The sequence below is a fragment of the Capricornis sumatraensis genome, chromosome 7, assembly GCF_032405125.1.
Source record: "Capricornis sumatraensis isolate serow.1 chromosome 7, serow.2, whole genome shotgun sequence".
Lineage (NCBI taxonomy): Eukaryota > Metazoa > Chordata > Mammalia > Artiodactyla > Bovidae > Capricornis > Capricornis sumatraensis.
Genome location: NC_091075.1, coordinates 63,443,473 through 63,461,501, shown reverse-complemented (window position 1 = coordinate 63,461,501; position 18,029 = coordinate 63,443,473).

Below are 18,029 nucleotides of genomic sequence, written 5' to 3'. Positions count from 1 at the left end.
ACAGCAAAACAGACACAGATGTAAAGAACAGACGTTTGGACTCTGTGGGAGATGGTGAGGGTAGGAAGATTTGAGAGAATAGCATTGAAACCTGTATATTATCATATGTGAAATAGATCACAAGTCCAGGTTCAGTGCACGAGACTGGGTGCTCAGTGCTGGTGCACTGGGATGACCCTGAGGGATGGGATGGGAAGGGAGATAGGAGGGAGGGTCAGGATGGGGAACACATGTACACCCATGGCTGATTCATGTGAATGTATGGCAAAAACCACTACAATATTGTAAAGTAATTAGCCTCCAATTAAAAGAAAAAAAGGTGAAAGAGGAGAGTAAAAAAGTTGCCTTAAAACTCAACATTCAAAAAACTAAGATCATGGTATCTGGTCCCATCACCTCATGGAAAATAGAAGAGAAAAAAGTGGAAACAGTGACAGACTTTCTTTTTTTGGGCTCAAAATCACTGTAGACACTGACTGTAGCCACAAAATTAAAAGATGCTTGCTTCTTGGAAGAAAAGCTATGACAAACCTAGACAGCATATTGAAAAGCAGAGACATTACCTTGCCAACAAAGGTCCATCTAGTCAAAGCTATGGTCTTTTCAGTAGTCATGTATGGGCGTGAGAGTTGGACCATAAAGAAGGCTGAATGCCGAAGAACTGATGCTTTTGAACAGTGGTGCTGAAGAAGACTCTTGAGAGTCCCTTGGGCAGCAAGGAGATCAAACTAGTCAATCCTAAAAGGAAATCAAGCTTGAATATTCATTGGAAGAACTGATGCTGAAGCTGAAGTCCAATAATTTGGCCACCTGATATGAAGAGCCGACTCATTGGAAAAGCTCCTGATGCAGGAGAGATTGAGGGCAGGAGGAGAAGGGGATGACAGAGGATGAAATGGTTGGAGGGCATCATCGACTCAATGGACATGAGTTTGAGCAAACTCTGAGAGATGGTAAAAGACAGGGAAGCCTGGTATATTGCAGTCCATGGGGTTGCAAAGAGTCGAACACAACTAAGCAACTGACGAACAACAGCAACGGTAGTTTTATGGGTTTGCAAACTGAGTGTTTAAGCAGATAACCTAATGCTGCCCCTGGAGAAAGAGATGTTCCTGGTTGTAAGCTCCATTTGACCCACCTCTGAGCTGAAAGGCTAGGAGTTGATCGGATACAAATTGGGCACTTCATTTTTGACTAGTAGGCTGCCTCCTGCATCTACTACACTGCGTTTGTTAGTACTGTTTGACTCACAAGTGAAAAAAATCCAGCTTGAACCAGATTAAGCAAACAGGGCATATATGATCAGGATGCTAGAACCAGTGAAGATAGACAGACTTTCCCCCTTCAGCACTAAAGTCAAACAATTAGCAGAAATTTCACCAATATCAACCAAACATGGGGAAGGCTGCTAAGGAACAAGAATAAAGTTTCTGATCTAACACAGCTCCCAAATACGACCTTTGGACCATATGCTCTCCAGCCATACCATCACCCTCCCCTGGCCCCCAACAGATTCAGTAACAGGAATCAAAAATATCCTAAACTTCAGCTCCTTTATTCTTAACCAGGAGAGAAGTGGATTGAGGGTATACTTCATATTTTCCCTCTTCTTATTGGGAGGGAATAAGATAGATGGACGGATGAAATAGGAAAAGACACCCAGGGCCCATTTTCTCTGCTAGAAATGAAAGCTTCAGGACCCTTCAGTGAATCTAGGTCCTAGAGGGTGGGGATGGAATACTCTGGAGCTCTAACACATGGGAATGTGATCCACTCCAACTAACTAGGGTGAATTATCATAAAGTACATTTGATAAAATTAACATACAAAACAAAGCATAGGCTTTCTGGTGGAGATTTCCCACATCTTCAGCCCCATCTTCCCTCTTTTTTTACCCATTTCCAAAGGTTAGAAAAAAAAGCTGGAAAGAAAACAAGATATCTTTCCTTTAAACAACACAGAATGGACAATAATTCGGTTTCAGACCCAGTGGAAGGAAAGGGTCAAGGGGAATTCATCCACATGACATGAGAGAAGATATCATTTGGAAAATCTTCTTGGAGTAAGCAAAGTTTCAATAAAGTGAAAAAAGATGACAAGAACGCTTTCACACAAGCTACAGCAAAGGAGGAGGGGAAAATGTGAGGGGAAAAAGGGAGAAAAGGAGGAAGGAAGAAGGAGGAAAGAAGAAAGAGAGGGATTGTCCAGTGGGAGAGGGATCCTGAGGTCTATCCTAGCCAGGCGCTCACATGATAGGACCTCAGCTGAGTTTTCTCATTGCTCCATTTCTCTCAGTCCTGCCCACCTCTGAGCAGGCTTCTCCTACCTTCCCACTTGTGAGACACCCAATATCCTTCTGATCAATTCCTCTTCTACTTAAATTAACCAAAGTTGGTCTTTGTTGTTTGAAATCATGAATCTAAATTGATACAGATGGTGAGCAATTAATCCATTTAAATAGAAAGCTAAGATAACTGAGGGAATTCACAGGTCTAAATGTTATGGACCTTGCCAATATATAATAAAATAATATGACCAAGAAAAACAGAGGGGGATGAGGAGAAAGAAGTGGGAGTGTTAATTCCCTCACCTTTCCTAGCAAGCAATTAATAGGTACTAATTAAAATGGAAACATTTTAAAAACATAATGCCTCATAATGTTTCTACTAATCATTCTATAAATCTTAGGGTGATACTTTAGGGGATGCAGGTGAGGAAGTTTAAGTTCAGAAATGATAACTGATTTAACCAAAATCTAACAGCTGGTTCATTCAAAACTTCAGCAAATGTGCCTCCTAGGTGCTAAGCATTATGCTAAGTGTTGGGCTCACGATGGAGGACAACCCAACACGGTTCCTGCCTTCACGGGGCTGACAGTCTAGTGGGAGAGCCAGAAATAAACAAGAACAAAGGCATAAATATGAAATCACCACTGTGATCAATGCTGTGAGGGCAAAGAGCAGCATGCTACGTAAGAGAATAACAGAGGTGGAGACACACTTGATAAAGGGTGGCCAAGACCCTCTTGTCTACAGGAGGAGGGATATTTACAAAGAGACTTCACAATTGAGAAGGAACCAGCCTAACAAAGATTGAAGGGAAGATAATACCAGACAGATAAACAGCATGTATCAAAACCCCAAGGAAAGTGTGTAGGCACCAATATCTTGTAAACAACAGAAATTTATTTCTGGAGTTCTGGAGGCTGAAGTCCAAGAGCAAGGTGCTGACGGATTTTGTATCTGGTGAGACCCTGCTTGCTGACTCACAGACGATTGTCTCCTCCCATGGCAGAAAGGATGGGGGAGCTCTTCAGAGTCTGTTTTAATCTCATGACCTAATCACCTCCCAAAAATCCCATCTCCTAGTAATATCATGGTAGGGGTTAGAGTTTCAACGCATGAATTAGAAAGGACACAAATATTCAAACTATAGCTGTTCACCTCTGGCCCTCCAAAATTCATGTTCTTCTCATATGAAAATACATTCATTACATCTCAACAGCCCTGGGGTTTCAACTCATTCCAGCAACAACCCTAAAGTCTAAAGTTCAAAGTCTCATCTAAATATCATCTAAATTAGAGACGGGTAAGATTCAAGGTATGATTCATCTTGAGGCAAATTACTCTTCATCTGGGACCTGTGAAATTAAACAAGTTGTGTGCCTCTAACATATAATGGTGGGACAAGCATAAGACAGACATTTCTATTCCAAAAGGGTGAAACAGGAAAGAATAAAGTGTTAATGGGTCCCAAATAAGTCCAAACTGCCAAGCAAACTCCATGAGATCTTCAGTTCAGTTCAGTTGCTCAATCATGTTTGACTTGTTGCGACCCCGTGGACTGCAGCACACCAGGCCTCCCTGTCCATCACCAACTCCCCGAGTTTACCCAAACTCACGTCCATTGAGTCGGTGATGCCATCCAACCATCTCATCCTCTGCGGTCCCCTTTTCTTCCTGCCCTCAATCTCTCCCACCATCAGGGTCTTTTCAAATGAGTCAGTTCTTCGCATCAGGTGGCCAAAGTATTGGAGTTTCAGCTTCAACATCAGTCCTCCCAATGAAAACTCAGGACTTATCTCCTTTAGGATGGACTGGTTGGATCTCCTCACAGTCCAAGGGACTCTCAAGAGTCTTCTCCAACATCACAGTTGAAAAGCATCAGTTCTTCGGTGCTCAGCTTTCTTTTTAGTCCAAATCTCACATGCATACATGACTACTAGAAAAACCATAGCCTTGACTAGATGGACCTTTGTTGGCAAAGTAATGTCTCTGCTTTTGAATATGCTGTCTAGGTTGGTCATAACTTTCCTTCCAAGGAGTAAGTGTCTTTTAATTTCATGGCTGCAGTCACCATCTGCAGTGATTTTGGAGCCCCAAAAAATAAAGTCTGCCACTGTTTCCCCATCTATTTGCCATGAAGTGATGGGACCAGATGCCATGATCTTAGTTTTTTGAACGTTGAGCTTTAATCCAATTTTTTCACTCTCCTCTTTCACTTTCATCAAGAGGCTCTTTAGCTCTTCTTCATCTTAAAGCTCAAGAATAAACCTCTTTAGCTCAATTCTCTGTGCCCCAGGCCTATTGAAACAGAAGTCCTACCTTTCAAACCCACTAGGACAAGAGTCCCACCTTCTGGACCCACTCGGGGAGTGATCCACCCTGACCTAAAACTCTGTCCCACTGGGGTGGGGACTCCCAGGTTCTGGATGGCCCTACCCACATGGCTTTAGGCAGAGGTCAGCTGGCCTGCTGAAAGTAAGGCAATAGTTCTCCCTTTTGAAACGAAGGAAACAGTCCTAATGATCTCTGTCACCTTTGGGGTCATTTCCCCCTTGTCTTAAAGGTTAACACCTGGCCTCTATCTAGATGGCTGATGAGGTCCGTGTTGCAACACTTACTAATCTCCTTATCCAATGGTCAATCGGGTATACCCTTAGGGTTCTTTCCTGAACATGCTTTCTCACTTTTTCTGATATGGATAGGTTGAGAATTGTCCAGATTTGTAAGTCTAGTTCCTTTCTCCTTAACAATTCCATCTTCTATTCATTTTTCTCTTCTGGCATTTACTATCAGCAGTCAGGAAGGGTCGAGCCACACCTTCAACACTTTGCTTAGAAATCACTTCAGCTAAATAATTGGGAATCATTTATGTGGCTCAGTGGTAAAGAATCTGCCTGCAATGCCGGAGATGTGGGTTTGATCCCTGGATCAGGAAGATACCCTGGAGAAGGAAATGGCAACCCACTCTAGTATTTTTGCCAGGGAAATCCCATGGACAGAAGAACCTGGTGGGCTACAGTCCATGGAGTTGCAGAAGGGTTAGATACAACTTAGCAACTAAACAACAACAACAACAACAATCCATGCAGGGCAGGCTTGTATGGACATGGAACAGCATTCAGTTTTTATTCCAAAAGCAACAGAAAGTCTCTAAATACTCTTTATCAGAGAAATGGAAGGATGAAATCTACATCGTATAAACCACCATGGTGGTTGGGTAGAAAGTAGTTTGGAGAGCTGCAAGAATATAATTAGAAAGACAGATTAGGAACAGTGGTCCAGTAGTGAAGTTATATTGGTTGCACTTTGTTGATGGCAGTAGAAATGGAGAGATGTAGCCTAACTGCAAAAATATTTTGGAAGTCAAGTCCAAATATGATGTATTAGATATGGAAGGTAAGGCAGAGAAAAAAAATCAAGGAAAATCCTGAACTTCCCTGGTGGTCCAGGGGTTAAGAACCTGCCTGCCAATGCAGGGAACACGGGTTCAATCCCTGATCCAGGAAGATTCAATATGCCAAGGGGAAACTAAGCCCACATGCCACAGCTACTGAAATCCACGTGCCCTACAGCCTATGCTCTGCAACAAGAGAAGCCACTGCAATGAGAAGTCCATGCATTGCTAATAGCCCCCATTCGGCACAACTAGAGAAAGCCCATGAGTAGCAACAAAGACCCAATGCAGCCAAAAATATTAAATGAATAAACTTAAAAAAAAAAAACAAAGAATAACTCCCAGGTTTTTCAGCTGGTTTACTTACATATTACCATTTCCTGACATGGTAAAGAGTTTGAGATAAATATTTTGAGAAGTGACTATAAAGAATTATAGACAGTTCATGACTAAGATCTATGCAAGACATCCAAGTGGAGATGTCAGATCTTCATTAGTTCTGAAGTTCAGAAGAGAAAGTGGAGCTGGAATCATCATCACTCTATAGATGGTATCTAAAAGCATGGGAATGGAGAGGATGATGTGGAAAGATGGCATGGAAAAAAAAAAAAAAGAGGGCCTATGACCAATTCCTAAGAAAATGTGATACTCAGAGATAGAATGTATAAGAAGACAGATCTAAAACTAGAAGGCAGTGGTACCTCAGTACTAAAGAGGAGTTTTTAACTTTGTTGACTTGCTGCTACTAAGCCAAACAAAATGAGGACTGAAGAGGGTCCATCGTATTAGGCAATTGATGAAAATGAAGAGTGTTTTTGGTGGAAATACAGAGACAAAAGACGGTCCCTTTGAGAAGTTTGACAATGAGGAGAAGCAGAGAAATGGGGCAATTACAGGAAGAAGATTGGGTCAAGGGAGGAATGTGAGGAGGCTTCTATGCTCCAGTAAGAAGAGGAGACAGTCAGGTAGGGAAAGAGGGAAAGGCACAGAGAGAGCAAGTACAGGAAGTGCATGACAGAGGGAGAGCCAGGATGATGCAGACTCAGAAAGGTCTGTAGATACCATAAGGGAAAGATAAAGGAGATCTCATTTGATGGCTTCTATTTCTCCAAGAAGATAATTTCATCAGCTGACAACTACTTGGAAGAAATGGAGGAAGGGTTGGGAAGTCTGGGTATCAAGCAGGTCATAAAATGTCACTGGGAAAGTAGGAAAGCAAGCTTATTTCAAGTTAAGGTAAGACCACCACAGGTACAAGGTAGCAATGCCCAAGTATTCAGGTGTAAGGCTAGAGAAGGCAAATGCTTGGGTTCATCCAAGCTCAGACTTTTACCACGTAAGAGTAACAAAAGATGAAAGAATCAAGGGAATTCAAGATATCTATAAGACGGTGATTACAATGATGTGTCGTGGAATCTAAGATAGATAATGAGGGAAGGAAAGGACAAGAGGGCTCTGCAAGATACAGAGAAAGGAGTTTGATCAGTGGACCAGCCATCTCAATGACAGTAATGAAACGTTACAGCAGGGAATCAAGCAAAACAAATGGAAGTACAGGAGGTTTCAGTTAAGGAGTGGGCTGAGTGGAGCAGTCATTTTGGAATGTTGCAATATTTGAAGATGACTAGTATGGCAGCTGCAGTGGGATGGAGATGAAAGTCACTGGCTCAGGTGTTGGATGGATCAGCTCTTAGAAGTTGAAGTCATCAATGATGACAAGCATAGAGGTGACCAGAAAGACCACTGGACAAAAGACTTCAAGAAGTGAGTGGAATGGTGGAGCTAATATGAAAGGGCAGACACACAGCACCTGGTCCAGCATCAGTTCCTCTTCACCAACTGTTTCCTTGTTTGGCTTCTGCTCCCAGAACTCCCCTGCCTTTTACTGCTGAGGAGCTCCATTTGATTTCCTCCAGTTTCATTCTCACAGGTTAGCTTGAGGAGATGAGGAAACAGTGGGATATACAGTGGAAGCATCAACTCTGACTCAATATATGTAGGGACCAGAAAAATCAAGCTATATTTGCTCCCCATGGAGAGTCCTCATTAGGGGGTCATGGCCACTCGAATCAGAATGGAGACAACTCAGATAAGGCTGCAAGGTCTACCAATGGGAGTGCTCTGCCTGGGGGAAAGAAAGGAAGACCGAGATAGCAGACAGAGGGAAGAAGAGAAAATATACATTAAGTCAGCACCTACTATGTGCCAGACTTGTAACTAGCTCTCCAAGTCACACTCTGCACAGCAGCACCACATTCAAAGTGTAAACACCACAGATATGCCTATTTAGTCTGACAATTTTTTGGCAGACAGTAGTGTTACGGAGTGAACTGTGTCCCTTGTAAATGCGTACATTGGAGTCCTAACCCACTGTAACTGTATTAGAGATAGGTCCTTTATCAAGGTAATTTAAGTTAAATAAGATCAAAAGGACAGAGCCCTAAACCGACAGGACTGGTGTCCTTATAAAAGGAGGAAGAGACAGCAATGGTGTGTGCACATGGTGAGTCCATGTGAGGACAGGGTGAGAAGGCGGCCGTCTACAAGCCAAGAAGAGAGGCCTCAGGAGAAATCAACCCTGTCAGCACCTTGATCACGACTTTATAGGCTGCAGAACTATGAGAAATAAGCTCTTCCTGTTTAAAAGCCACCCAACATGTGATATCCTGCCATGGTTCTAGAAAATTAATGTAAGCAGTAAAGTGTTTTGTTCTAATTATCAGTAAACTAGGAAGATTCTCTAACAGGCAAAAGTCAAACCACTTGGAGAAGGGCTTGATTTTTGCAATTCACATAAAGATGTCATACAGGCCAGCAGTGACTCTGAGAGTCACTATGCCAGATGCTTTCTTCTTTTATGCTATCTCATTTAATCAATATATAACTTTCCAAAATAAGAGTGTGAAGATGAAGACAACAAGACTCGAAGAAGTTCAGTCAACCAAGCTCTGGTAAGAAGCTGAGCTAAAATTTGTATCTAGATCAGCCTATTCCAAAACTCACTTGTCTCCCACTCCACTATACTGTCACCCATTACAGATCCTCTTTATTAAAGAGATGCTACCAACATGAATTGCACTTTTACTCTGCCTCAGACACTCTGCTAGATGCTTCCCCATACAATAGTGAAGTAGGCCCAGTTAACCCCATTAGACATAAGGAAGGGCTTCTCTGGTGGCTCAGTGGTAAAGAATCCACCCGCCAATGCAGGAGATGCAAGAAACGTGGTTTCGATCCCTGTGTTGGGATGATCCCCTAGAGAAGGAAATGGCAACCCACTCCTGTATTCTTACCTGGGAAATCCCATGGACAGAGGAGCCTGGCAGGCTACAGTCCATGGGGTTGCAGAAGAGGTGGACCTTACTGAGTAACTAAACAACAACAGAGATAAGGAAACTGAGAGCCAGAGAAGTGAAGTGACTTGCCCTAGGCCACACAGTTTTGCAAGCTGTAACCTGTCTGTTTGGTGCTCCTTTTTCCCCCCTCTTCACTTCATACGCCACCACTGAACATGCTCAGATGTAGGATTTTCCAGGCAATCCATAAACACAAAATAGCCCTTTTCCTGCTCATCATAGTATTCATATTCTTTTAGCAAAAACAACATCATCCAAAGTCATTTACAGGGACTTCCCTAGTGGTCCAGTGGTTAAGAATCTCTCTGCCAATGCAGGGGACAGGCGTTCAGTCCCTGGTCCAAAAACAGATCCCACATCCCATGGGGCAACTAAGCCTATGTACCGCAACTCCTGAGACCCTGTGCTGCAACTACTGAAACCCAAGCGCCAAGAGGTCATGCTCTGCAAGAGAAGCCACTACAATAAGAAGCCTGTGTACCACACAAAGAGTAGCCCTGGTTCACTGCAACTAGAGAAACCCTGTGCGCCACAAAGAAGACCCCGCACAGCTAAATAAATACATAAATATTAAAAGTCATGCGCAAAGTAGATACGGTAGCAATTGTCTGATAATGCATTTGCTCCCCAAAAGTAGATGAAAATCAAGTTGAGTTAAGCAGCAGCTGCAATTCATTGAACAAATTTCTAGCTCTTTGGCTTGATGTATGTAGTTTTTATTTGGTTGAATTATGAATTTTATTCTAAAGATTAATTTGGCCCTCTATAAAGAGCATAAGAATTAATATTCAGCCAAGATATGAATCTTTTTTCATTTTAGTGGAAATCAATTTGTTAAAATATTGTTGAGTGCAATTTGTTACTTATTCACTCCCACTTTCCTGCTCAAGTTGAGGTATTTGGAAAAATCTGCATAAGCACTTTGTCAATACTACCAAGATTTATCTTGCCAAATTCCTATAATTGTTATCTTTAAAAGCACTCTGAATTATGCTATGTGATGTTAGATTTTATTGAACTTACATAATAAAGAAATGATCAATTAGAAAAAAATCACAAGGATTTTTGTCTTCGGCAGGTAGTATGTAGAAGTGACTTCTAGGTCATTTGATCAAAGAGATGCAACCAAAACACTGGATGTAGGCCTCTACAAGTTGCCTAGTTGGTTCGGAAGCATTTCCACATATCCTTTAACAAATCTCCCGCAGTGGCCACTAAGCATATGCTGCTGTGACATTGCCACCTAGCCAGAGCCTTCGACTTAGGCTTTATTCAGGTCTCCTCTTGCCATCCCTCCCTTCTCCTCCTCTGTTGTCTCTTTTCTCCAGGGCTCCCACATCAAAGTACCCCTTAAACAACGGAAGTATTGTCTCACAGTTTTGGAGGATAGAAGTTGGAAATCAAACTGTTGCCAGGGTGATGGCCTCCCTGAAAGTGCTAGAGAAAGACCTGTTCTAAGTCTCCCACCTCAAGTCTGGTGGTTTGCTGACAATCTTTGGTGGTCCTAGGCCTGTAGACACATAACCCTAAGCTCTGCCTTCCTGTTCATATGGCATTCTCTCTGTTTGCATATCTCCACACAACATTTCCTTTAAGGCTTTCCCAGTGGCTCAGCCATAAAGAACCCACCTGTGAAACCAGTCATATTGGATTAGGGCTCACCCTACACCAATATAACCTCATATGAATTAATTATATCTCCAAAATCCCTGTTTCCAAATAAGTCACATTCTAAGGTACTCAAGGTTAGAACTTCAGCATATGAATTCTGGAGGACACAATTCACCCCATAACATTCCCCTACTCCCTCAGTATATAAGTATGCTCTACTAATCCTTTCTTATAAATAAAACTAAAGAATAATAATGGCCCCTACCATAACCTGAATTCTTTCCAGGCTTTCACAGCCAGCTTCTCAAAAGAGTCATCTCTCAATTTCTTCATCCATCTATTCCTAAACACACTGTAATCTGGCCGGGCACACAATGTTCTCAGGGAGGCTGCCAACAACTAACCTTTAAACATCTTTCTTTTTAACCCTGATCTTGCTAAACCTCTTTGTGGCTTTTCAACCTGTGAATCACATCCTCCTTCAGGAACTATATCCTCTCTCAGTGTTACTATCACTAACCGGAGCTTTTCCTGCCCCCGGGCACTCTCCACGGAAACCTCTGGAAGCATTCTGGTAGTACCGTTCTTACGTCACCTCTCTTCTCACCACTCTCTCAGTCACTCACCCATCTTGCATCATCACCCACCTCCTGGCCTTTGACGTCTTAAGCCCATGAATCTAGCACACCGCTCCCCTGAGTTCCAGGACATCCCAAGGATTTACTTTCCACCTCCTTCTTCATTTCAATATGCAACTATCTGATTGCTTGTGACATTAAAAGTATTTTCTTAAACACTTACTAAACAGTTTTTCTTTTCAGCAAAATTGATGTTAAGTATGTTCACAATTCTGTTAAACTATGATACTGGAGGGATGATTTTTTTCTACTTAGAAGGGCTCCTCATATAATAAAGATAATAACTTTTATAACATTGCTTATCTTGGTCCAAGTTTATATGTCTTTCAACTGGGTGTTATATTTTTAATCATATACAAGCTCTTAATTAAAATTTAATAAAATCAATCAACTGTTCCTGTTTCTACTTTAGAGTTATGCTTTAAAAACCTTTTACCATCCTAAGATATTTATTTTCTTCTAATATTTTATGAAGCTCAGTTTTTACATTAAAATCTCCTCCAAATGGAATTTACTTTGATGTAAGCAATGAGAAAATACTTTGTCATTCTTTTTTCCTAAAGAATTAGAAAATGACAAAACAAATTAGTTTTTAAATATCCGTCCAGTCACTTTCTCACTGATTCTGTTTTCCTTTACCCACCTGGAAGTAAATCTGATTCTTGATCTTCTAATCTGATCTCCTGCCTAATGAGAGAAGCTGACTCAGTGAAAAAGACCCCGATGCTGTGAAAGATTGAAAGCAAAAGGAGAAGGGGACGGCAGAGGATGAGATGGTTAGATAGCACCACTGTAGTGGACATGAGTTTGAGCAAACTCTGGGAGAGACTGAAGGACAGGGAAGCCGGATGTGCTGCAGTCCATGGGGCCACAGAGTCAGACATGGCTTAGTGACTGAACAACAACTGCTGCCTAACTCCTGGTCAAGCACTGTTTTAATATTTGTAATCTCACAATGTGTTTTCAAATTACTAGGTTAAGTTCCCACTTTCTATTCTACTTTTTTTTTGTAATTTTGTTGGTTGCCCTAGTACTTTTTCTCTTTCAGCTAAAAGGAGGGCAACAGAGAGAGAGAAACAGAGACACACACAGACAGAGAAGGTAGAGAGGACACTGAAGACAACTGACTATTTTCGTTCCTCCTCAGCCTGATTCCTCCAGCTGAAGAACTTCAGATTCTATCAACATTTAATGAACACACTGTGACCCAAGGGCATTCACACAATTAATGTCTGTTCCTTCTCCTTCAGTGTCAATGTCTACCTTTTAATCCATTTCCGTTTTTTTACACATTAAAACCCAAACACTATAGACTAGGCTTTTATGTTTTCAGGATTAAAAAATAAATTTATTCAAGCAAAGAACATTCTAAGGACTGATATTCCTAGATATCTTGATTTCTTGAGGAGAAAGATATTGACAAATACATCTTAATATCAGGGGTTCACTTCTAGCAACACACTATGCAGGCAAGCACAGTTAGTATTATTTCATGGCTATCAAAGTTTTGGGGGTTCATTAGGTAATTTTTTTAAAGTTACTTCAGATGGTAAATATCCATCCCCAGAAGAACCCCAAGATGCTGATCTGTGAAGGTTCCATACCCCAGAGCATTAGGAACAACCTTCATGTGGTCACAGGATGATGGGCTCACGTGAAGATAGTTTTACAAAGGCACAGAGGCTGTGAAATTTCTCTCTGTCACCAAGATCTGGACCACGTCTAGAGTATTCCAGACAAACCACCCTTCCCTTCCTGGGAGAATGGTTCCATGCAGCCATAAAAGGGCTGGCCTTGAGGCTGGTAGATCCATTTCCCAAGCTCAGCTCTCCTAGTCGGGGTCAATCATTTTACTTTCTGTGACTCAGTTTATCTGTGGAATGTAAAATAATGCCAGATTCTGGGTGGTGGTGGAGATTAAAATATCTAATGCATGTAAAATGAACGTTCAACACAGAGGCTAGCAGAGAGCAAGCTTCCTTTCAATAATGACATACTTTTACTGAGGTTTTGAGTTTTAAAGATTTATGTCTTTTTAAATCAATCACATAAAAACATACACCCTATCATATTGTTGTCACTTAGTAAATGTAGCCAACAACTTAATAATACCTTAAAAATACCTCTCTGAGATAATGAATTTAAAAATTCATGGAAATATTTTAAAATATCAATTTTTTAAAATTCTGACATTAGATTTTTTTCCCACTCAAAAAAGTAATGCAAAAACAAGAGGCAAAAATGACAAGTTCTATCTAAAATGTAAATTTACAGCTTATGTTTTTAAAGCTCAGTTTTGCACTGCACAAGGAATCCCCGTCTTGACTACATGTGTTCTTAAAGATGGATGTGAACAATCCACTTGTTTTAAACAGCCTTCTATTCCCACCCAACTGAAAAGTATTATAATTTCCCTACATAATCCTCACCTGTAATTTCACCCTTTCACTTTGTAGTTAACACAAAGGAACAACCAAACTGGTCTAAATGTAGATGGTCCAGCTGAGGTTCAGATCGACCGCCCTTGCCTTCATAGTAGTTGCCATTTTTGTCTTCTCAATGGAGTAAAATGTATGAGATACTCATTTCCTATTACTTTAATTTTTCCACTTGCCACTCATTTTTATGAATGTCAAAAGTAATATAAAACAATAATTTTCAGGAGTTTTTGAAATAATTAGAACCTTTCTTTAAAAAAATTCTATCCAGAAGTCAAACATGTGAAGTAGACCAAAGGGAGGTTGCCCTGGTTAGAGGGAGGTGGGAGTCCTGGAGCCCTTCCAGGGACAACCACTCACAGTCTGACAACAAAGGTCTCTGCCATTCTGGGATCTCTTGGATGGAACCTAAGTTGGATCACGTCAGACCTTGCTCAAGACCTTCCCAGTCCTGCCTATCACACAGAGTTTGTTTAAACCTTGCCCAACTTGTTCTGGCCTCTGACTACTTCTCAGACTTTTCTGTCCTAACACATTCTCCTTCCCACCCACCATCATCTCAAGGCCCCATCCCACACCCACAACTGTGCTTACTATTCCTTGAACAAGTAAAACATACCCGTCCCTCAGTTCTTTGGCATTTGCTGTACCCTCTGGGCAAAACCCTGGTGGCTCAGTGATAAAGAATCTGCCTGCCAACATATATAATGCTTATTACTGCCAGTGCAGGAGACACAGGTTCAATCCCTGAGTCAGGAAGATCTCCTGGAGAAGGAAACAGCAACCCACTCCAGTATCCTTGCCAGGAAAATCTCATGGATAGAGGAGCTTAACAGGCTACAGACAATCCACAGGGTCCCAGAAGAGTTGTGCATGACTTAGCGACTAAACAACTGTGCAAAATGCTCTTTACCCGCAAAACCATGGAGTTTCTTCCCTTTTTTTTTCAGGTCTCTGCTAAAATGTTATCTGCTCAGACAGGTCTTCTTGGCTGCCCTATACCAAGTAGTATACCCTACTCCCATCACTCCCTATTGCTTGTCATTTTTTTTTTGTTCTTAGCACTTATATTATTGACATATTTCTCTCTTTATATACATAAAGAAGTTCACTGTCTGTGCCTCTCAGTTAAATGTGAGCTCATTAGGATAAGAAATTTGTTTTGTTCACCAGAAGCTCATAAAACAGCACCTGATACACAGTACTTATTGAGCTTAGTTGCTCAGTCATGTCTGACTCTTTGCGATCCCATGAACTGTAGCCAGCCAGGCTTCTCTGTCCATGGGGATTCTCCAGGCAAGAATACTGGAGTGGGTTGCTGTTTTCTTCTCCAGGGTATCTCCCCAACCCAGGAATCAAATAGGGGTCTCTTGCATTGCAGACAGATTCTTTATCAGCGAGCTACAAGGGAAGCCCCATATTCAATTAGTACAATAAATATGTGCTGATTGAATGAATGAATGGATGAGACACCTATGCATAGCTCATGAGGCAGTTTTAAAGTGCTATGCGTAAGTCAATACTATTCTATAGACAAATATGGGAACTCTGTGAAAATTGGCATAAAAACGGGACACTGGAGTGTTACATAGACAAATATGGGAACTTATAAAAATTGGCATAGAAAAGGGACACTTGGGTGTTATCATGTATACAACACCCAAGAGTACAAGTTGCTTGGATATCCAAATGTTGTGTCCTTGTCTTAGATGCAGGAGACACAGAGATGGGTTTATGGATGGTGGAAATAAATCTCATGAATGCAGATTATTTTTACTCACAAGCTTCAGGAACTATCAAAAAGGATATAAAGACTTCCCTGATGATCCAGTGGTTAAGAATTGGCCTGCCAATGCAGAGGACATGAGTTCAATCCCTGGTCCAGGAAGATCCTGCGTGCCTCGGAGCAACTAAGCTGGTCCACCACAATGACTAAAGCCCACTTGCCCAGAGCCCATGTGCCACAACAAGAATAGTCACTGCCATGAGAAGCCTATGCATTGCAACTAGACAGTAGCTCCCATTCACCACAACTTAAGAAAGCCCGTGCACAGCCACGAAGACACAGCACAGCCAATAAACAAATAAATAAAACTGTAAAGAGAAAAGAATACGAGAATGACAGAAGCAAAGGCTACTGCTGGATGTTTCTTTCTGGCATCCACCAAGGTTGTGGTCCATGATTCATGAAAACTCCAGTATGTCCAAAGGCTGCACAGAAAGGAGGCTCCCTGGCTTCTTAATTCTACTTCATCTTCTTCCAGAAAGGTCATGTCAGTTCCCAGAAACAGTTATACCTGTACGTGTGCATGCATGCATGCTAAGTCGCTTCAGTCATGTCTGACTCTTGGTGACCCTATGAACTGTAGCCTGCCAGGCTCCTTCGTCCATGGAATTTCCCAGGCAAGAATACTGGAGTGGTTTGCCATGCCCTCCTCCAGGGAATCTTCCTGATCCAGGGATCAAACCCGTGTCTCTTACATCTCCTGCACTGGCAGGGGGGCAGTCTTTACCACTAGTGCCACTGGATAAGCCAAAGAGCAAGAAATGTGCTTATCATCCAGCTGCCTCACTGTGCCCTGATGTCCAAGGTCTCCATACTGAAATTCTTGCTGCACCTTTCTTACGCAATGTGTTTTTTCCTTCATTTGTGCATCAAGACACAGAAATTCCCTTACATGTACACTTAGGGGCTTTTCAAGCACTGATCCAGCCCACCAAAGCACAAAGCTGATGACCACTTTAAAAAACATATCAAGAAATTCTATGGCTTAAGCAAAGGATTAGGTTCTGGACACTGCTTATTTTTTGGCTGTATCATGCAGCTTGTGGGATTTTAGTTCCCTGTGACCAGGTATTGAACCTGGGCTCTTGGCAGTGAGAGTATAGTTCTAACCACTGGACTTCCAGGGAATTCCCTGGAAATGACTTATATTATCAAAACTAAACAAACAAATAAAAAAAAAACCAAACCCTGATCAACCAAAGGGTCCTGACATTCTTATAGATATTCACTTACCACAGGTTTTGCAGAGCAGGAAGCAGGTACGAAGAAAATGTGTCCTGAGTCACTGGGAATAAGATGAGTTATTTTGGATATTATTATTACTACAACCCATGTTTAAACTTAATATGCTACAGTCAGCCATTTTACTAGTGATAAATTAACATTTTACATATTTTATAGATTCCCTGATACCTTGATCTTAAAATTTTTTTTCTCTGCCTAGAACATCATTCTCCTCTTTACTCCTGTGTAACTCCTACCCATGCTTCAGGTCTCGGCTTCCCTCTGTCAGCCTCAAGGGGGGGCTGTCCCAGAACCCCTTTCCCACAACCCAGGAGACTGTCCCACTAAACCTCCCCCCTCATAATCTCAATAAACCTGGCTTTTCCTTTAATGGTCTGAACTCATCTGTAATCAATGGGCATTTACCTGTATGAGGTGAGGTGAGGTGAAGTCGCTCAGTTGTATCTGACTCTTTGCGACCCTGTGGACTGTGGCGCACCAGGCTCCTCTGTCCATGGGATTCTCCAGGCAAGAGTACTAGAGTGGGTTGCCATTTCCTTCTCCAGAGGATCTTCCCAACCCAGGGATCGAACCCAGGTCTCCCACATTGCAGGCAGACGCTTTAACCTCTGAGCCACCAGGGAAGCCCAACCTGTGTAATACCTACCCCCTTTTAAGACCACAGGTGAGCTCCAGGTGGACAGGAGTCATGTTTGTATGGTCCCTGTTGTCTTCTCAACAGGTCATGGAGTAAGCGCTCAGTGGATCTGGTGAATAAAGGAATGAATGGAACAGTGTGAACGAACGATGCACTAACACCACCATGGAACCTTGCAACAGTCAGCTTCACTGGGGTAATGGGTTCTCCTACAAGAATAAAGCAGCGATTCTTAGAGCAAGAGGAGGATCATTTTCTCAAAGCTCTCATTCCCAGACCTCCCCCTCATGGGATAATTCAAATACTTGCAAGCTCAGACAGCATCAAGACGCTCATATGGGGCTTCCCTGGTGGCTCAGTGGTAAAGAATATCAACCAGCCAGTGCAGAAGACATGGATTCAATCCATGATCTGGGAAGCGCCTACATGCCATGGAGTAACTAATCCTGAGCATCACAGCTATTGCGCCTGTTATCTAGAGCCCAGGAGCTGCAACTACTGAAGTCCGTGTGTCCCAGAGCCTGTGCTCAGCAACAGGAGAAGCCCATGCACTGAAACCAGAGAGTCGCCCTGGAATGACGCAACTAGAGAAAAACCCTAGCAGCAACAGAGACAGCCAGCACAGCCAAAAATAAAGAA